Source organism: Eptatretus burgeri, chromosome 10, assembly GCF_056783735.1.
Source record: "Eptatretus burgeri isolate ZD-2024b chromosome 10, Ebu_testis_v1, whole genome shotgun sequence".
NCBI lineage: Eukaryota > Metazoa > Chordata > Myxini > Myxiniformes > Myxinidae > Eptatretus > Eptatretus burgeri.
Genome location: NC_140970.1, coordinates 100,235,230 through 100,257,807, shown reverse-complemented (window position 1 = coordinate 100,257,807; position 22,578 = coordinate 100,235,230). Strand labels below are relative to the sequence as shown.

The window sequence follows — 22,578 nt, the reverse complement described above, 5'->3', positions numbered from 1 at the left end:
GGTACCTGATACCCTGATTTCTTTACCGTGTAAATTTGGGATCCACCAGGCTCTCCGTGTACTCTTGGACTGAATTTTGTACACGATTCACGTCAAAGGGATTCATAGATGTTTTTTTACATTTTGTTTATTCTGAATTAAATTTTTGATCAGCCCACTGAATCCTGTTAACATCAATTGTTGTTATTTCAATTTTTGAACTGAAAAGAATGTCGATTAACACAATACAAGTACATTTAGTAAGCCGGCATTTAAATATCACAACAGTATCACCAAACCCCTTTTAGAAGATTTTCACCCTTACACATGTAAGCTCCCGATTCTTTGATTTGTGTGCACAGCTTTCCACATTGTGAGCCAGAGAGGCTGACGAGATGGGTGGTCAACATGAAACGAGACAAGTGGACCCCCCCACTGCAAGATCTCATTTATGCTCTCTTCATTTTGAGGAACAATACTCTGATTGAACTGGACAGAAAGTAAGACTGAGAACCGGTGCTGAGCCTGCAGTATTTAACTTCCCCAAGCATCTTCAAAAGGTACAGAATCATATTTTACATTGTACTTTAGGTCTTAGTTATTTTATAACTTGGTTTACACAGTTCTTCAGCTAATATGTCGGGTCGGTAGGTCTAAATATACATATAAATATAATTTCAATTTTTAGAAATTATATATTTTTTTATGATTTTTTTTCGGATGTTCCATGGAAAAGACAAGGGTAGGTGGGGTGGGAAATAAATATAAATCCCGGACCAGGAGGATCTAAGAAAACATTGAAGATGGAAGACCATTCAAATGCAGGATGCCCATGTTCACTGTATCATCTGATGTGAAAAACAGTAAAGAAGGATTAAAACTTCTTTTTACAATATAGTCTGGCATGTTTTTCTTAAAGAAACCTGTTGGATCATCAAACAAATGGAAACAATGCTGAGAAAATTACTGTCCAAGTTGTAGATGTGTACGTGCACACCAGTGCATAGTGCTGGATATGATTAAAAAAAGGTGTCTGCTTAGAGTCAACACGCTCAAAACAGTCAATCAGAGCCATAACCAGCTCTTACTTTTCAGCGAGCATCTGATCGTACAGTCTTGCCATCCCCATGACACATCAAAGGCTGATTTCTGGTCCGTTGAAGGCTGAATATCAGCATCTCGCAGGGAAACTTTGATGTACTTGGCACCGAAATCTTTCAATACGAACAGCGGTGTACAACTTTCGACGGAAACAAAATCGGCACGATCGAGAGTAGCCTGCGAATCATCTCTGCTGCTGCAATGAATTGATGCAATCGTTCGGCCAGAATATTCGTCATCAAGATGTTGCATGATTAAATCACCGATACAGTCACTCAAATTTATACCGCTGACGTACTTCTTAACAATCACTTTCGCCCCAGGAACTACAGTCAATCTGAACCACGCTGGCCACTGCTCAGACGCCATGACCGAAGACGACTGCGCAGTTTGGTTAAAGGTGACTCGGCATTTTGGTATGCGCGCACGAAATTATATTTTGAAAATAAATGCCGACATTTACATTTCGGGTTTTGAAACTTTTGCACCTTCGGCGGAAAATGTATAAATATAAAAGGCTAAAAATGTGTTTTATATTTATATTTCATTTTGGCAAATATACCGTCGGCGGATCTGTAAACCAAGTTATAAAATAACTAAGGCCTTACTGCTGTTTTATTGTTGTTTTCATTGAAATGTTAAAATTAATTTTCCCATAAAATTCCATTGTTCCAATTTCAATATTGAGGTTGTCAATATTTGTTTATGCTTTTTAATCTACATGTACATGTACATATAAGCCTGATATAAGAATAAACCTGATGCATCTTTGTTGTGTTGTTTTTTTAGCATTCAAACATAAACACTGCCTCCATGTTGAGATTTTTTTGGTTTGTTATTTTTTGCCAATAACAGTTTTGTTACTAATGCAATGTTGAAATTAATGATTATATAGATGATATGACACGAACATGCTTGAGGTAACATGGCCACTTTGTTGTTCAAGGTTGGTAGGCAAAATGAAGCAATGGTCATTGTTTCCTTTTCTCCACGTCACATCATCTATAAAATAATGATTTTGCCATGTTTTTCAAATAATGTTTACACCCTGCAATTTTGATAATGATATGTGACGCATTACGGGAAAAAAGTTCCCCAAGAATGAGCGACATATACCTTCTTTTGGTTTGGGAACAACCCAAAAGATTGAAGACGTCCTATAAATGAAACTAGTTTCGTTTCTTGGCCGACCCCCTCCCTCCCTGCCAGAAACGTAATCCAATTATTGAAAAATACCTTCTTCAGACTGTTCATGCAGACCAATGTTTTTTCACAAATGTAATCAAGAATTTTAACCTGCTACCCCCTCCTTCAAAATGAAACGGAAAAAACCGAAACTAGTTTTGTTTACAGGACATCGTCGTTCTTTTGGGTTGTTCCCTTCGGACCGGCTAAAATCTATTTTATCCCAGCATGGATCTTGTAATAGAAAAGGGACTACTGGGTTGGACCCTTCTTTAGAAATTAAAATTTTGCTCTACCTCTTAAAAATGTTATGGTCTGATACCCATCATAAATAACAATTACTACAAAAGAATCAGTCTCTGCTAACTGCTTCGCTTTGTAAGCTACATACATGTATCGCTGCACCTTATTACCTTTTGCTGTCATGTGTCACATACAAGGCTCACAGAATTGATATTTTGATGGGGGCTAATTTATCAATTTTCTTCAGAAAATTAGGGGTGTGACCCCCCCCCCCCATATTCTTTGAGCCCTGGTCACATTATGCCCACTTGTGCAAGCTGATTTCAATTTTGTTCTGTTACAGTTTTTATTTCTGTGCATTATTTCATGTCTTAAGGTCTGCAGAATGGCACACATTTTTCCCATGAGGAGATGGTATTTGATTCCTGTGTTTCACTTTCTGGGTTTGTATTTTGATTCATATGTTAATTTCTTTGTAAATGTGTAAACTTGTTGGTATATTTGATGTTATGGTTCAATCTCACATTATGACATTCTGCTAATAGAAATTGCAGAATGATCAAATCATTTCATTACTCATTATATTACACAAACATTTATGTTTGGGTCGGGCAGAATAAGTTTTTATATGTATACCTTTATGCAGAATTGGGTGAGTATTTTTTTTTTCTTTTGGGTCTTGACTAGTGGGTGAAGATATTTTTTACCATAAAAACTTCCATGCCCCCCTGAGAATCTAATGGTACACCTCTTATTTTGGAGAGTGACAGATTAAAAACCAACAAATTAAACCCTTTAAGTTTGGAAATTTATTCACATATGCCTTCCCCAAAATCGCTCGCCTATGCGAAAACAAATTTTCCCCACAAAAAAAAAACATTTCCCCCGCACTCTCTTTTGTACATTAAAAGTTTTGACCCTCCCGCTTATGTTGAACCAAAATTCCCCCCCACCACCCCCACCATTTTTGCCCTCCCCTGCTACAAAAAATGTCGAGGAAAACCTAACCTTAAAAAAACACTAAAAACAGCAAAAAAAAAAAAATTTTTTTTTTAATCCCTTAAAAAACGTGAGAAAGTTGAAACTTTTAAAAATCCTTGAAAACATTAAGAAACGTAGAATAACATAAAATTGCCTAAAATAACAAAACATATTTTAAATAACATAAAAAAGCAGTCATAGACTGGTACTTATGAAATCGTCAACTTGACCTCTGACCTTGTCTAATAAAAGCTGTCTCTAGAGAAGGTAGCGACGCAAACCAGAAGTTTCTACGATGATTCTGTACCAAACCATCAAAAATCGAATTTTGACCTCACTGTGACCTTGACCTTTGATCGATTTTGACCAAAATCTAATCACCACTAGCCATCACCCTCCTGAATCACGTGGTGTAATTTGACAATGGTAGCTTCTTCCGTTCTCGAGTTATCGTGCCTATAAACAAACACACAAACAGATGACGGAAGTCATCAATATAAAGATTTCGTAAGTAAAAAACATGACTTTAGTTTTGTTTTGTTATTGATGAAGTGACCTGGAGCCTAATGTAACTTGGATGTTACGCCTATGTTTGTTTTCTGATCCAACCCTGTGTCGGGCCTCATAATATGCATTGATCGCCTCCTTGCAATTGCCAAGGAGCTCCAAGGGAATTTTCCGGAATTCGATTGAGTAATAGGAACAGTAATTTACTTCAAAATCCATTAAAATATTAGACAGAAGTTGAAATATATTTGAAGAAATATATTTTGCAAAATTGGCCAGGCCCAGTTCAAAATTCAACAAAAAATGTTGAACCAAAATTCCCCCCCCACCCCCACCATTTTTACCCTCCCCTGCTACAAAACATGTCGAGGAAAACCTAACCTTAAAAAACACTAAACAGTGGTTTGGTTCAAACTTCTGCCATTTTATTTTAAAGGATCGCAGCTGTGGTTTACACCAGTTGAAGAGCAATTCGACACGAAGAACATCACAACCGAGACCACCTGGTTCAAGCTGGATATCCCAGCTTTCATTAACAGGTTGGAACATCCCATTTTGTCATAATGTGCTGACAGAGCACAAGAACGTCTGTGTCCTGAACCGACATGACCATCGATTCCACATTGGAGTGGATGTAGTGCAGAATTCGACGCGTTTGCTTCCTTGCGGTCGGCTTCAAGTGTGGACACATGTCGTGCTGGATCGGAAGACTTCACTGTCATAGCTTGTGCGAATCCACCTGCAACTATCACGGTTTTATCCCTCGGGCTGTGCTCAATCAGATGGTTCAAAAGCCACAAAGCAAGATCTGCCTCGTTTTCTTCAAGTGCCATAAATTGGACCAGTCAGAGGGGAGAGGAAAAAGAGTTACTTTCTATTCGACAGCTTACTAGTTGTCGGCCCTCCTTACGTTTGACCCTTGTTCCTGATTTGATCGATTCTTTCCAATACCTGTCAAACACAACATCGATCCTATCAAATGTTGTCCACATCTTGTGTACAGTTTGTTGAGAGAAGTAACATTTTCAGTTACTCTGATAACAACTTCAACAGTTTTGGAAATATGACAATCGCACTCACATCTTGAGGGACAGCAAAGAGACATACCACGAAAGACTGACGGACAGACGCCTTGGCATGAATGAACATCCTGCAACATTCCACAGACGAACTATGGAGGTTGTTGAGGAATACAAAGAAACAAAATGTCACCTGCTAACTCGATCAGAATAACAAAGAACGTGACGCTAATAGTGTCAATATTTACGTACATTCCGCATGTGTAAATTGAAATTGTGAATGAAGTGAAAATGTTTACAGGTTACAATTTAAGGCCCTGTCACACCTTGATGATTTAGCCAACGTATGCCTGACGTGTGCAAAATTTCGCTAAAACGCCGGCACACGTCAAATACGTTATGGGTAAGTTTGTATATGTTAAGAGCACGCTGGCATACGTCGTAGTATGCTGGCATACATCGTAGAACGCTGGCATACGTCGTAGTACGCTGGCAAATGTTGTAGTTCACAGAGCTGTTAGACAAATTTTCCATGCTTGAAATTTCCCGACGTATGCCAGCATATGACTCACACGATCCGCATAATGCTGGCCATAAGTTGTAGGCACGCTACGCGATCGTTGACATACGTCGACACACGTTACGTTACTTGTACATTACTCATAAGTTGAAACACGTCAAGGTAATGGTTAGCGTCAGTGTTCCAGACTCCCTGTTTTTTATTATTATTTTTAATTGTTTTTTCCTTCGGTATGACGGTCATGTTGACACTTCGATTTCTAGTGCGGTTATAATATAATATAATATAATTAAAAGGCTGCCACTCAACGATTTAAATCATAACCGTCATACCGAAGAAAAAACAAAAACCAGGGTGTCTGGAACACTGATGCAAACCATTACCTTGACGTGTTTCGACTTTTGAGTAACGTACAAGTAACGTGTGTCGACGTGTGTCAACGATCGCGTAGCATGCCTACAACTTATGCCAGCATATGCGGAATGTGTGTCATACGTCGAGTACGTCGAGAAATTTTCAACATGCTGAAAAATTCTCGACGTACTCGGCATACAATGACGTATGCCAGCGTACTACGACGTATGCCAGCATACTATGACGTATGCCAGCGTGCTCTTAACGTATACAAAACTTACCCATAACGTATTCCACGTGTGCCAGCTTGGTTCGGCAAATTTTTCATACGTCGGCATACGCTGGCTAAAACGTCAAGGTGTGACAGCAGCTTCACACTTCGATGTCTAGTGCTGTTATGATTTGAATCATCGAGTCGCAGCCTATGAATAGCCTATGCCACGTGATCGTCGGCGATATGCTGCCGCGCTATGCATAAGTTAGACTATCGTTGGGCATAGGTTGTGAACGCCGCCAACACGCTCAGCTTTTTTTTTTAGATTTAGATTTTTAGATTTAGCCAACTAACAAAAGATTTAGCTAACAAATGAGAGAGAGAGAGAGAGAGAGAGAGAGAGAGAGAGAGAGAGAGACAGAGAGAGAGAGAGAGAGAGAGAGAGAGAGAGAGAGAGAGAGAGAGAGAGAGAGAGAGAGAGAGAGAGAGAGAGAGAGAGAGAAAAGAAAAAAAAAAGAGAAAAGGTGAGGGGTGGAGGTGGCATTGGCAAAGAGAAGGATATGTTATGCTTGATGACTGAACACACACAAAAAAAACTCATGTCAGAACAGCTGTACACATTAAAAACAGAGTTTATAATGTAATCCGCTGGTGCATCTGCAAAAACTTTGATGTCTATATAACCCTTATCCTAACACGAACCAAAAACAATCACTGAAAACATGAAAGTACCGCTCACATACGACCGAATGATCCCATCGGGCGTGAACATCGAAAACAAAGCGTTGCGACCAGATATCATACTTGGGTACAAAAAAAAGAGAGAAGGCATTGCTAATTTCGGTGTTATTACCAGTAATTTTGGACTAACAATGCAGAAATTAAGAAAATGATCAAATACCAAGACCTCAAGAATGAAGTGAAAATATTCTGGAAGATGAAGAGTGCCAAAGCTGTACCAGTGATAGTTGAAGCTACTGGAATGATGACAAAGAACCTCACAGAGATATGAAAAATCACCCCGGGGAATATTACTACAAACAAACTACAGTTGGAAGCTGTCTGGGGCTCAGTAACGATCCTGAAGAGAGCCCTCGACACAAAACTTTGAGAAGAAGAGAACTTCACAGCTTGATCCATGAATCGTGACCCTCTACCAAAATGAAGGTGGATACTTTGAGCCCACCCTTGGACGACTCCATTCCCCCTTCTGAAACCCACATGTGTAGATACCAATCAATGACACACACACACACACACACACACACACACACACACACACACACACACACACACACACACACACACACACACACACACACACACACACACACACACACACTATGAGAACGGGGGTTGAAACATTTAAAACCCATGCTATTTACCTGGCAAAGGTGTGCCTGCATGCATGCATGCTCGTACATGCAGCAACTTTTGCACCCCTCTTGCCGGCTCACGTTGAAACTAATTGGGTACATGCTATGAATTGGACAAATCAACAAATTTTCTTTTCACAGTCAAAACTGCTGCAAAGTTCAATTCTGGAGCTTAACTTTTGTAATTTGGATTTGCTTAAAATATTCTCGAGGTTATGGCATATGTGGAAATGAAATAAAGCCACAAACCCTGGCGTCTCCGGCCGTTTATATGCATTGCAATGTACCCAGCGATTTGTAGCAATGATGAACAAGCATTCAATAATATGAGTGAGGAAATTGAAAAAAAATCTTCATTGTTCAGAAATCGTTGCGGCCTGTTCCAAGTTAATGCATGGTTGAGAAGGCCCAAAAACATGGTGGCTTCAGAGCACAATGAGGTAACCCCAGACATGCCTAAAGACCCCATATGGAGCGAGGTGGCTGAGGTTGTTGCTTGATAAAGGACATAATTAAATAATGCCGTTAATTATCTTCAAAAGGGGTGTTTTAATTAACCCAAACACCCAATTTTCACTCTCGCACTTCCTTGGAGTTCCCTTAGTATGCATGCAAAGTTTCAGGCTGCTAGGTTTCATGGTTTTGGAGTTATGGAAGAGACACGCAAACACACATTTGATTGGAATGTTTGCATGAGTGCTTAAGCCACTTGCCGAGCGTTGATTGCGGTACCACGCTCCGTCATCCCGAGCGAGTGGTTCATCCTCTGTCACCACGAGCGAGTGATTCGTTCTCCATCACCCCGAGCGAGTGGTTCGTGCTCCGTCACCTCGAGCGAGTGGTTCCCTTCCTCTCACCTCATATTGTTTTCCCTTTCCCCACCTTCACTCGCTCCTCTTCCTTCCTCTCTCCTTTCCCCTCCACCTCTTCACTCTCCCTGCTCTCTCTCCCTCTTTTTCTCCCTCCCCCCTTTAGTATTACCGTCAGCGAAGCAACGGGTGGGATTTGCTCGTGTTATAACATGTAAATAGGCTTGAGCTCTGGTTGGTTGGAGGTTTTTCAGTATCCGGAGGTGAGCCAAGCAGGTGGGTCGGTCATGGCTGGAATAACAGATTGATTCGAATCCTGAACACCTGTGAAGTCTTTTCCATCCACGCTTATCTACCGTAAGGGGTACCTGACATTGCCCTGTGCTGTTCCATATTTCTCATTAGTTTATTTATTTAATACTAGCGGGGGTGCTCAACTCGGCATTGCCTGGTGCTGTTCTAATCCTGTTGACATTTTGAAGAAATCAAATTCTGTTTGTTTTTTTTCTATTTTTGTGCATGCCTAAAACATTTCCCTACACCCACTGAGGAATGGGGTCGGGGGTCATGTACGACTACCTTTCATATAGTTACAAAGGTTTGGGCATGATCGTGATTTTTTTTTAAGCCAATTTTTCTTTTCCAAACCTTCAAATATCTTGGCCGACAATGCTCCCCGACACTCACTTATGACCCTCTGTAAATTTGATGAAGATCTGTTCAGCCATCTTTGAGAAAACATGATGACACACACACACACACACACACACACACACACACACACACACACACACACACACACACACACACACACACACACACACACACACACACACACACACACACACACACCTCTTATAGTTGTAGATTTGTGGTGTTCTCTGACAATACGAGTAACAAGAAACGATGTCGGAGACGAGCATGTCCAGAGCCGAACTTCTTTATTCCAAGAGGTTCCAACTGCGTGCCAATCCGCACATGGTGCTCAAGCACACACACCATACACTACTACTGCTTTCAGTACACACAGCACACTCCGTCTCCCTCTAAACAGCTAGAGTTAACAAAATACTCCCAATGTTGAGTACGCTTTCTGATGTGTACAGGTCGAACTCGGTGACTCGGTGGCACAGAAACTCATTCTTCCTGATATGGAAAGGGTGACATAGCGGAAGGACTCATCATGTTTTGAGCATCTCATGTGTCAGAGATGAGGTCCACTGGCCTAGTCGGTGCTGGAATGTCTCTGGTTGTCGATTCAACAGAAACCTGATGTGGCACAAGTTCAGAATCCATCCGAACTGATGGCTGTGCTGAAATATGATCATGAATTTGGTTAATGTTTCATTTGCACACTTTTCCATCATTAGACTTTATAACCATGTAGTTAGCTGGTTCTTGTATCATTGAGTCAACTACTGGAACCCACTTGCAATTGGGTAAGTAATCACGCACCATTACAGACTGACCTACTTCGAAAGTACGACCAAGTGTTGGACATGACACAGACACAGATCCACTCGGCCTCCAAAAATCTAGTCCAGATCTCAACAAATGCCCACACAAACGCATAGCGGGTCTCTCACTAGTTGATGGATGAACAGCATTCCTATAATGGAGCAAAAACATCAACTATTGTTTGCAGAGATCACCTATTTCCTCGACGCAAAGCACGTTTTACCAACATGATGAACAACGCAGCCAACCTTTCATTAGGTACTCGGTGGTATGCTGTTGATTGGAGATGTTTGATACCATTGTGAACCATGAAGTTATTAAATACATCACAAACAAACTGAGGACCTTTATCGGAAACCGAAACTGCAGGTGCACCTTTGTTTGCAAAACTTGACCACAGTTTCTCAACTTTGTTTTCTGTGCTTGAAGATTGCATGATAACGACCTCCAGCCACTTGGAGATCACATCGACCACAACCACGATCATCTTGTTCCGAAATGGACCGGCAAAGTTGACGTGAATTCTTTGCCAGGACTTGGCTGGAGCAGACCACAAGAATGATAACCCACATGGATTGTCAGCATCTCACCGGCATATTGTAGCGATGTCATGGAAAAACTGTCAGTATTATGAAAAGAATAGTTACTTGATTAAATCAACACCACACCCCAAGTCCTCAATTCCCAAAAGTCCTCAACCCCTCTCTTCTAACTCTGTCCTCTTAATGCACCCCCCTCCCCCCTCCCATACTCCAACTCTGTTCCAGTGCTCTAAATTACTAGAGTTGGCAAACTTAACAACAGGTGCCACGTTGCAAACTGTTCGTGTCCGGTGTAGCGTTAATCAAGTACGATTGGAATGTACCTTTGAGACCTTTTAGATCACTTTGACCCTGAAGACCTTTTATTTTAAACCCTCAGACCCCTTAGATCTCCACAAACCTTTGACTTTAGACCATTCAGACCCGAGACATATTGTTACGGATTTGGAAGCCTTGTGCACACAAACAGACAGCAGTCCCCGCAGTTCAGTTATTTTGAGAAGTATGTGTTTATAGTTAGAATTCATCCCCTATGTCTAACGGGAATTATATGTGTGCTCTGCGAAGTTTCTTTATAGTTAGTTTTTTAACATATTAAATCCCTCCTTCACTCCTGCTACCATCGGCCTTCCTCATGCGCATGCGTGCCGAGCACAGATGTGGGCGGGGCTTCCATCGCCTCAGATCGGAGCCCCGCTCCAAAAAAGGGCATGGAGTGTTTCCTCTGCCCAATGAGTGAAGGGCGAGCATCGCACGCACGCCCCAGCCAATGGGAGGCCAGCGTGCCAAAAGCTACTACAGAGCCTCTTCGGGGGGTGGGCCTCCGAGACGCCTCGAAACACCCCCCGATATGCACCGTCCAATCAGGAGGTGAGTGGGAGGGGGAGAAATCCCTAGGACATGGCAAGAAGAGGAGAGTGGTTGTCAGGACCAGTGTACGGGAGTCATCGTGGAGATTGGCTTGGTCTTGGTCGTGGTGGCTTTTTGTCTGCGGTCCTTCGCGGTGGTTCATCGTGGTGGTGGAGGCCGAGCAGCCCGGGTCGTTTGCCTGTGGATTTCAGAACATGGGTTCGAGACCCACCGTGGTGGTCGGAGTCTTGTGTGACCGCAAGAGGCAGGGAGATACCTGACAAGGCCCTGGTCCACAGCTCGCCTTTCCTTCCTGGGCTGAGGGACCGAATAAAGACGCCATGGGGTCCATTTCTTGTGTGTGTGTGTGTGTGTGTGTGTGTGTGTGTGTGTGTGTGTGTGTGTGTGTGTGTGTGTGTGTGTGTGTGTGTGTGTGTGTGTGTGTGTGTGTGTGTGTGTGTGTGTGTGTGTGTGTGTGTGGCGCCGTCCTGTAAGTAGAAACTGTTTAAGTGCCTTGTACATTGTAAATTGCCTGCATATTCAGATAACTCTGCTCTGTGTCTCCCTCCCGATTATTGTAATAAACCCCTGCTAAATGTACCAGCTTGTTTTCTGTGCTTTCTCCCATTGACCCAGCATGGTGCGTATTGAGAATTAGTGAGGTCGTCGGTGCCGTAAGTTGTCATTGGACCGGCGCGGCTTTGGTAACTCCTGCTCCGTCACGCCGGATCCGAGTCGGTAACAGCGACTCGGTTCGGACAAAGTCGGCCGAGGCTGTGGTTTCCCCGGTAGCTAGACGGCGTGAGTACTAAGGTTAATTGGAATAGTCAAGTGGACCCAACCTCACGCCGTCGAAATATTGGCGCCCACGGTCCTTTTAGTGACCCGTGACCTTTCGGACTTATGAGAGTCACGACCTAAATTCCGGGTGTTCGGTGGGAGATGGCTCTACTGTTCCACCTAGTGGTCGTTTATCGCCACCGAACCCCGGCCCACAACAATATTAGGTCCCATAAAACCTTTGATCGACCTCCTCGACCCCATAGAGATTTATCTTTCGACTCTCAAGACCCTGAAGACAATTTAGACCCTTAGCAAGTAAAAACCATCTCATGTGAAAAGAATGAGAACTAGAATAACACTCGGTAGAGCACATCCCTACAACAGGCTGAACAGTTTACGTTTTATATCCCACTTATAGGCCGGATCTGCATCCATTCCCGAACCAAAATCGAATCGGCTTGTTCTCATCACCGACCCAACTCATCCACCTCATTTTCTCATTACTCATCCACAACTTTTTAGATATCGTGATATATATATATATATATATATATATATATATATATATATATATATAGATATATATATATATATATGTATATATGTATATATATATATATATATATATATAGATATATATATATATATATGTATATATATATATATATATATATATATATATATATATATGTGTATATATATATGTGTATATATATATATATATATATATATATGTGTATATATATATATATATATATATATATATATATATATATATATATATATATATATATATATATAGTTTTTGGCCCATCTCTCAATGGTGAAGAATCACGAGAATTTTTTTTTTTTTAATCCTCATATCCGGATTCGGATCTTTACTAAAACTGAATCAATTCGTCCTTGTCACACACCCAACCTGTCCACCATGTTTCGTCCAAATTTGTCCATAACCGTTTGAGGTATCCTGCTCACAGCCAAACGGGTGAAAACACAAGCTCCGTCCATCGTAACATGAACAACTCAATCAAATACACAACTTTTGAAATGATGTACGAATGTTAACTATATCAAATACATGACTAATGTAAAGAATGTTAACGAAACCACATGATGGCGGTGGCAGAGGGGATTACAATTTCCTTTTTTGCCTGGGCAACGCTGAGGTTAAAGCACTCTTTGCACAGGTAAATATGTTCTCCTTCCTTTCAACCCCCTCCCCACCACCACTTCACACCTCCCCAGAAGAAAAAAGCATGTCATTGTGTGTGAGACATTTCTATGGGGAGAAAACATCAATATGAATGGGGGGGGGGAGGGGGAGACAAAGGTGGGGGGAAGCAGGATGTGGATGGGGAAGGAGGTGGGGGTAAGTGGTTAAAGTACTCTATGCATGGGTACATTTGTCTTCCTTTCTTGTTCTCACCCAAATTTTTTGGCGAATATGACGACAAATTGGTCCGTCAGCAGAGTGCCGGGTAGGCTCAGCGAGTAAATATATATATATATATATATATATATATATATATATATATATATATATACATATATATATATACATATATATATATATATATATATATATATATATATATATACATATATATATATATATATATATATATATATATATATATATATATATATATATATATATATATATATACATATATATATATATATATACATATATATATATATATATATATATATAATTCCAGCTGTGTGTGTGTGTGTGTGTGTGTGTGTGTGTGTGTGTGTGTGTGTGTGTGTGTGTGTGTGTGTGACCGCTGTTTCTCGACAACCACCGGTCCGATCTAATTGAAACTTGCCAGATATATTGCTGGGCACCTGAGTATGTGCCTTTTCAAGGTTTGATATTAATCGGACAAGCGGTTCCCAAGTTATGGCCATTTATTTACCAACCAATGACAAGACACGTTGCTGCGTGGGCGTGGCCGATAGGGGAAGGGAACCTCAGCCGCGTTCCTCATTACGGGTTACAACGTACGGACTTCCGGATAATGATGACTTCGTGTATTCTAATAATTTCTCGATTTCTTATGCGCATTTATAGATAAACACAATGCCCCAAGTTATGATCGTTTTCATATTAGACGGTGCATAAATTTTGGGAACATCAGAGTGAGCTGGTGTGCTCTGAAGCAGGAAGGATTTTTTTTTTTTTGCACGAAGGTTTTTTTTCTCTCTCTTCTCTTCTCTTTGTGTTTTTCCTTGCGACGACATTGCGAAAAGGCAAAATACGTTGGCGCTAATTGAATAATTGGCCATTAAAACTAAATTGCGAATAATCATAACTGCGATATGCGAACTTCCGGACAGTGAGGACTTTACTTCCGGACTTCCAGATAGTGACGAGTACTGTATTCTTTCTCGATTTTTTTTAATCAATTTCTGTACTTTCTCGATTTCTTTCTCGATTTTCTTAAACACAATGCCCCAATCCAGTCAATGACGATTACTGTATTCTTTCTCGATTTTTTTTTTATCAATTTCTGTACTTTCTCGATTTCTTTCTCGATTTTCTTAAACACAATGCCCCAATCCAGTCAGTGACGATTACTGTATTCTTTCTCGATTTTTTTCTTGATTTATCGACTTTCTGTATTCTTACTTTCTCGATTTCTTTCTCGATTTTCTTAAACACAATGCCCCAATCCAGTCGTCGTTTACGACAGCGAAGGAACGAAGCTGCGCGTCGTGCACGTGCAATGGAATTTAACGAAGCACGAGCTGCTCGTTTGGCAGACAACACTGAACGCGATGCGAGGCGTCGTGCAGCTGAAACAGATGAAGAACGAAATGCTCGCTTAGCAGACAACATTGAACGTGAGGAAAGGCGTCATGCAGAAGAAATGGATAAAGAACGAACGGCTCGCTTAGCAGACAACATTGAACGCGAGGCAAGGCATCGTGCAGAAGAAACGGATGAAGAACGAACTGCTCGCTTGGCAGACAACACTGGACGCGAGGCAAGGCGCCGTGCAGAAGAAACGGGTACGGGCATGCACGTACGGGCACGTGAGAGCGAAGGAACGGCGTGTGCGGTTGTTGTTTCTGGCACGCGGTTTGAAATTTTTTTGTTTTGTTTTGTTTGCACATACGGGCACGCACCTACAGGCACGCACTAGTATATATAAATATAAATAAATATTGTTACGGTTCTAGGAACCGAATGCATACGACATACAGGTGTCCCAAGTCAGTTATGCCGTGAAGTATATGTGTAGACAGAACCCCTCCTTGTGTGTGGTGGGATGCGATGCGATGTTTTTTTAGTTAGGGTAATAAATCTTTATATCCCATCCTACATTGCGATCCACGGTACCCGAGCGCTTGCAGCCTTCGGTTCGCTGGCAACAACGTACCACGGTCCACCTGTTGTCTCTGGAGGCTCGTTTTTCTGAGACAGAATCTTCGCTGTCGCAGTTCCTATTCGGCTTCTCCAAACGCTCCAACTATTTCTTGACGAGTCCACACGCGTGGAGTGTGCGGACCTCGCCGGTGCCTGGCCGAGGCCCCGCCCAGAAAGGGCAGACCCATGGGAGCCCCGTCCAATCAGGGCGGACAGTGACGTCAGTTTTGACCAAGGCCCTGCCCCGCTGAGGGAGGTCTATAAACCACGACACCATCCTCAGTCTTGAGTTCTTTGGGGGTCGTTCGTTCAGTTCTTTGGGGGTCGTTCATTCTGTGCTTGGAGGCCGGAGTTGGTTGGAAAACGAAGGGGTTACCGCTGCTTGGCTCCGAACATGTCTCGCCCCAACAGCCCGACTACTGGTCCCGGCCCACTCGAGCTCCTCCACGGACCCGAACTCCACACGGGCGGCTGTGGACCTGACTGCACGACTGTTGGCAGGTGCCGCACCGCAGAGCATCCTTTCCCCGAGACTCAGGTACTCGAATGAACTGTGACCTCAGCCCGCCTCCCTCCCCGGCTGCAAAAGTTCTTTGCCTTCAACTGGGTTTATTTTGTCCGAGTGTGTCTGAGTGTGTGGTGCCAGTCTAATAAGTAGAAACTGTATGTTTTTTCGATCATTGTAAATCTTATCTGTATAATTCCCACGTAAGTATGCTCTGCATCTGCTTTACAAGTTACTGTACATTGTCGCACTACATCTTCTTTCTTTCCCCTGCATAACACCCCAATAAACCTGTTTCTGTGCCACACAAATTTCCTCGTTTATTATAAATAAATTATCTTCGAAATGTTCCCAGTTCGTTTTCGTCTTTTCCTTCATTGGTCCAGCATGGTTCGGATCTGAGTTTTAGCCGGGTCTTTGGTCCCGTTAATCTGCTCATCCTAGCCGGCATGGCTTTGGCAGTTCTGCTCGACTGCACCTGAACCCCAGTTGGTAGTCGGTAGTTGGAACTCTACCGCAGTCGGGAGAGTGACCCGGTTCGAGCAAGACATGCCGAAGGCGTGGTTCCCCGGGAGACGACACCGCGTGGTTAATTAGGTAAATTGGTTCTCGACAAAAAGACCCTACGCTACGCGGTGGAGGCATTGGCATCCACGGTCGGTTCAGCGACCCGCCGCGTCAGGGAATTATCCATGAGCGACGGCCTACAATTCCGGGAGTCTGGTGGGAGACGACGTAACTTCCCCCACCTAGTGGTTGTTCGCGCCACCGGTCCCTGGCCCGCAACAATATATATAAATATATATATAAAAAAATATTGTTTGGTTTTGGGGCAACAACAGAAATCATATGAGATTTTTGCATTTATTGGTAAAAGGAGAAGCATCTGCCCGTCCGTGTATATGTGTCTTATACCCATGGCCTCTGCGAACTAATTGTATAAACAGGAAATAGTACGAACCCAACTCCTTTCTTCCACGGATATTTCTCATATTTCCGTGAGTCTGATCATCAATTGGGAACAGAACAATTTTGGTTAACAATCTTGAAATTGCCACTCTTTTGTTAAAATGTTGAAAATTTTGTCGAAAAGATGATTTGAATGACAGATGTCGCCCTCGCAACGCCAGGTTAAAAGTGCCCGGCGAACCGAACCGAATCACTGAAAATGCGCAAAAGGCCTCATTTTGCATTCACACATCATTTTGAAAGTCCCATATTGATCCGACGTAAGAGAAAGGGAATCTCAAACAGAATCCCTTTCTCTCATGGCGGATCAAGTCCCAATTTTAAGTTATTACCTCCACCACCGAAGGTGAAGGAGGTTATGTTTTCATCTCTTTCTGTCTGTTTGTGTCCAGGATATCTCATCTGGATGTAATTTTGTGGACATATTGGGTGTGTGACAAGGACGAATTGATTCCATTTTGGTGAAGATCTGAATCCGGATCTGGATACGAGAATTATTTAACTCTTAAAGTGATTCTTCACCATTGAGAAATTTGGCCAAAAACGGTGTAGTACTGTGTAGCATGATATCTCAAAAATGTAATGGGCCCGATATGTTCTCGTGGATCAGGCATTACGTGGCGCAGGTATACGCTCTACCGAGTGCCCTTCTAGTTTGATTATTTTTTGTTCTGATCCTACTCAGCTCGTTTTAACAGCAACATAATTATTCTCAACTAACCCGACACAGAAATCAATTATTGTTGTCTCTTCATTACATGCGATGAACTTTAACTTTGCCATATTTTCTTTCTTAATGGATCAAGAGGGGAACGATGTATCTTTTCCTCACTGCCTGACCGATTGGAACAACCCCACGTTGAGCTCCTCAAACCTGACAATTCAGAATGAAAAACTAAAACGATGTGATGAGATGTAAATATGATTTAGAGACATTCGAGTTGCCACAATTTTTCTGGCATCTTGTCAACCAAGTTTAACTCCACAAAATGTTTAAAAAGACTTTCTTTCAGTTAAAAAAAAGTTTAAAGTTTAAAAAGACTTAAAAAGAAAAAGACCCCCACCACTTTCTCAACAATCCTCTGGAAGAAGTCTTTTCTTTCAAGCTTCTGGGTCTCACTATCTGCCATGACCTTTCCTGGGAAAGTTACATTTCCAACCTCGCCTCAAAAGCCAGTCGCCGACTGGGAATCCTCCGTCGTGCTAAGTCCTTCCTCGGCCCTCTTGAGCTCCTGACCACTTACAAAGCTTTTGTCCGTAGCCTGATGGAGTACTGCTCTCCCCTCTGGGCTGGTGCTCCTGCCTCCCACCTTTCTCGGCTTCACGCTGTCGAAACCAGGGCATTTAAGATCATCGGCATCTCCCGCAATGAAGCTGAGTCTTTGGGCCTCTCACTCAATCACCGCAGGTTGGTCGGTGGTCTTTCTGTCTTCTACCGACTCCTCTCCAGCCATGCCCCCCCCTGCTCTCTCTGCAATTTGTCCCCACCACATTTCCACAGGGCGCTCAAGGTCCGCCAACAACCCCCTTCTGGTAAAACTACCAAAATCACGAATCACTGCTCATCTTCACTCTTTCATTCCTCTTTTTTCCCGCCTTTGGAATAAACTTCCTCACTCTATTCTTTCCCATTCTTCCCTCCAGGCCTTCAAAACAGCCGTTCACCACCACCTCTTATCATCCCCCATCCAAATCCTCGATCTTTTCTACCCCCGATAATCCACCCAAGCCCACTTCCTTCAATTCTCCTGCTTTCCTTCCTGAAAGTCCCTGTAATGTCCATCTTCTCTTCGCCATGTTCCCCGTCCCATCCCCATCCTCTCCCTTCCACAGTTCACCTAATGTGTCTGTTCCCCACTGTTTTGTCCCTTCCACTCCCGCCCCTCTTGTCTCATGCCTCCTTGCTGTGAGTTGTGTGTTAGCTCTCATACGAGCCTCGACCAAGGTACAGTAAGTCCTCGCGAACCGGAAGTTCGCATATCGTAGTTTCGATTTTTCGTAATTTAGTTTTAATGACCAATTTTTCAATTATCGCAAACATTTTATGCCTATCGTAATGTCATTGCAAGGAAAAACGCAAAAAAAGTTTCAAACTTCCTGCAAAAAACAACAATCACACAGGATGCGCATAAACATACTTTCACTTTACTGCGCATGTACTGTATGCTGTACTGTACGTATTATCTTCACGCTCGCCTGCATACCTTCCAGTATGAATCCCAAGCGACCCGCAAGTCTTTAGCCGAGCACACCTCGTTTCAAGCGACAACGAAAGGCTGTCACATTGAAGGTGAAATTGGATATAATTAAAAGACATGAACGAGGTGAAGGGACAACGGAAATCGGCCGCGCGCAGCAATCGCTGCATCGACTGTACATTCGATCGTTCAAAGTTCGGCAAAGATAAAGAAAATATCACAGATTGCGACCAGTTCGAGTGCAACGACACTAACGAGAATGAGAGATGGTGCCATGCACAACATGAAGCGTTTATTATGTGTGTGGATAGAAGATCAAACTAAACGTCGCTTGCCTTTATCTCTTGCTGTGATACAAGAAAAAGCGCGTCGTTTGTTAGGGCATTGACCCACGATTACGTGATCAATTACTTCTCCAATCATGTTGAGAAGTATCTCCAAGGAGAACAACATTGGCAACAAATCTTTGCTGCTTGTAGACAATGCTCCTGCCCATCCTCAGCAAATGGAAGACTGGTGTGAAAACGTGCAGGTAGTATTTTTACCACCAAATACTACCTCACTTTTACAGCCTATGGATCAGGGAGTTATTGCTGCTTTTAAAGCCTATTATGTTAAGCATACCATGCTGCAGCTTATCAAAAAAAACTGATAAGGACAAGCTATCAATCAAGGAGTTTTGGCGAACATACAACATAAAAATGGCTTTGGAAAACATTGAGGATTCATGGGCGGAGGCGAGTGCCTCCACAATGAACGCTGTGTGAAATAAAGTGTGGCCCGAGTGTGTCCACAATTTCACGGGGTTTGCTGATGTTCCGTTGATTACAAGTCAAATTGTAGACCTGGCGCAGGAGGTTGGTTTGAAGAAGTTGACGAAGAGGACGTGGATGACTTACTGGAGTCTCTTTCAGAACCCTTAAGCAATGAAGATCTTATGGAGTTGGAACAGCAGTGGGCTCTTGAGGAAGAAGAAGATGCTGTGACACCTTCATCCGAGCATCTCACCATGAAAAACCTCAGCCAAATCCTCAGCTCGTTTGAAAGTGCCACAGAATTTGTTATCGAGCAAGATCCAAATCTTGAAAGGAGCACTGATTTTAGCTGTTGTTTATGATGCCCTTTGTTGCTACAAGGAACGTTATGCAGCAAAGAAAAAGAAAGCCATCCAGCCCACTCTCCATGCATTTTTCAAGCCAAAAGATGCAGCACCAACTCCATCCACCATCCAGGATGCTCCTTCAACCAGCTGCCAAGAGATCGTTCCTGCTGGTGAAGAAAGTGACAGCACAGTGTCAAGTGAAGAGGGGGACGATTCTGCCACTCCGCAAGTGTGACTTGTCCACCGCAATCAACTCCGTTCCTCCAGCATCGGGGTAAGTCTCCACGACTCGAGGAGTGTGTTTTGTTTATTTGTGTTTATGTCCAAAAAATTCCGAGCCAAAAACACATCCCCCCTTTAACACATTGGTTTCTATGGGAAAATATGTTTTGTTTAACACAGTTTCGCTTATCATAAGGTTTTCCAGGAACGCAACCCTTGCGAAAAGCGAGGACTTCCTGTATACAAAAAAAAAAATAAAAAAAAAAGACAAACAAACAGAAATAAACTTTATTGGATATTTTTACCCCACGCATACGAAGCGGAAAGTGGGGTGAAGCACTTGGTTCACTTCTGTCTGTGGCGACTGTCCCATCCAGAAACATCAGTTTATGATCGAGGAACAGTTTTATTCAAATTGATTGTTATATTTTGAACATGAGTCAGAAAACAAACCTGTAGTTTAGTTGAACTTTCGCTCTGAATCTGTCCCGATCGCACATTCGCAGAGTAGTGAGATAATTTGCTTTTTTTTTTAAACTCTGCCTGCCTGTCTGGCAGTCAAACAAAATTGAAAATCATTCCAAACAGGAAACTTAGCATTTTTAAGGACGTCATAAAGGACACAAACAACAGACACGAAGAACTAATGTAACATGATAAAGTGGTGTATAAGGTAAATTTCATAAAACGCATCATTGGCGGTAAATTTCAGGAATTCTTTTTTCTCTGACCATTAAAATCTTTATTTTATTTCAATTGATTAATATACTTTCACACTTTATATTGCAAATCACCTTTTTAGCACTTTCAAAACTCTTCCGTTTGGCAGTGCTTGGACAAAATACACTACATGGCCAAAAGTACGCAGACACCCCTTCTAATTCGTGGATTTGGCTATTTCAGCTACACCCATTGCTGACAGGTGTAAAACATCAAGCACACAGCCGTGCAATCTCTATAGGGTAGACAAACATTGGAAGTAGAATGGGCCGTACTGAAGAGTTCAGTGACTTTCAACATGGCATGTCATAGCATGCCACCTTTCCAACAAGTCAGGTTGGCAAATTTCTGCCCTGCTCGAGCTGCCCTGGTCGACTGTAAGTGGTGTTATTGAAATGGAAACGTCTCGGAGCAACAACAGCTCAGCCGTGAAGTGGTAGGCCACACAAGCTCACAGAACGGGACCGCCGAGTGCTGAAGCACATAGCGCGGAACAATCATCTGTTGTCAGTTGCAACACTCACCACCGAGTTCCAAACTGCCTCTGGAAGCAATGTCAGCACAAGCACTGTTTGTCGTGAGCTTCATGAATTGGATTTCCATGGTCGAGCAGCCGCACACAAGCCTAAGATCACCATGTGCAATACCAAGCGCTGACTGGAGTGGTGTAAAGATCACCGACATTGGCTTCTGGAGCAGTGTAAACACGTTCTCTGGAGTGATAAACCATGCTTCACCATCTGGCAGTGCGACGGACAAATCTGGGTTTGACATTCTACACGATTCTGTGCTTCCAACATTGTGGCTACAGTTAGGGGAAGGCCCTTTCCTGTTTCAGCATGACAATGCCTCCATGCACAAAGTGAGGTCCATACAGAAATGGTTTGTTGAGATCAGTGAGGAAGAACTTGACTGGCCTGCACAGAGCCCTGACCTCAACCACATCGAACACCTTTGGGATGAATTGGAACGCCGACTGCAAGCCAGAACTAATCGCCCAACATCAGTGCCCGACCTCACGAATGTTCTTGTGGCTGAATGGAAGCAAATCCCCGCAGCAATGTTCCAACATCTCGTGGAAAGCCTTCCCAGAAGAGTGGAGGCTGTTCTAGCAGCAATGGGGGGGCCAACTCCATATTAATGCCCATGACTATGGAATGAGATGTTGGACGAGCAGGTGTCCACATACTTTTGGTCATGTCGTGTATTATGACATTTTGCATCATCACGACCAATCAAATTTTCCGCTCACAGACCCCACCCATGTCCTTCTTTGTCAAGACAGCGCAGAGTAATGTTTTCAATGAACTGTCTTGTTTTGATATGTCTCAGGGTCATATCTGGTCGGAGTTTTTGAATTTTTTTTTTCACCTTTCGCAATTTCACTCATAGTTTTTCCACAAAGAGTTCATTCATAAAGATTGTCCGACAGTCTGCGCCTGGCAGATAATTGGCAGATTGCACAGCACTTCTCCATCTTATATCAATTAGAATGTCATCAGTCTGATTTCTGTGTTACCCATCAGGTGAAATCCATATGAATGGTGTACTTGGATTGTTTGAACC

General features: G+C 42.6%; 1 protein-coding gene across 1 annotated transcript in view; it reads left to right on the top strand.

Moving 5' to 3' along the window:
* LOC147019276 (inosine-5'-monophosphate dehydrogenase 1-like) overlaps positions 1–22,578 on the top strand; it is a 315,330-nt gene that overhangs the window by 202,042 nt on the left and 90,710 nt on the right. The gene's annotated exons all lie outside the window — the stretch shown is intronic.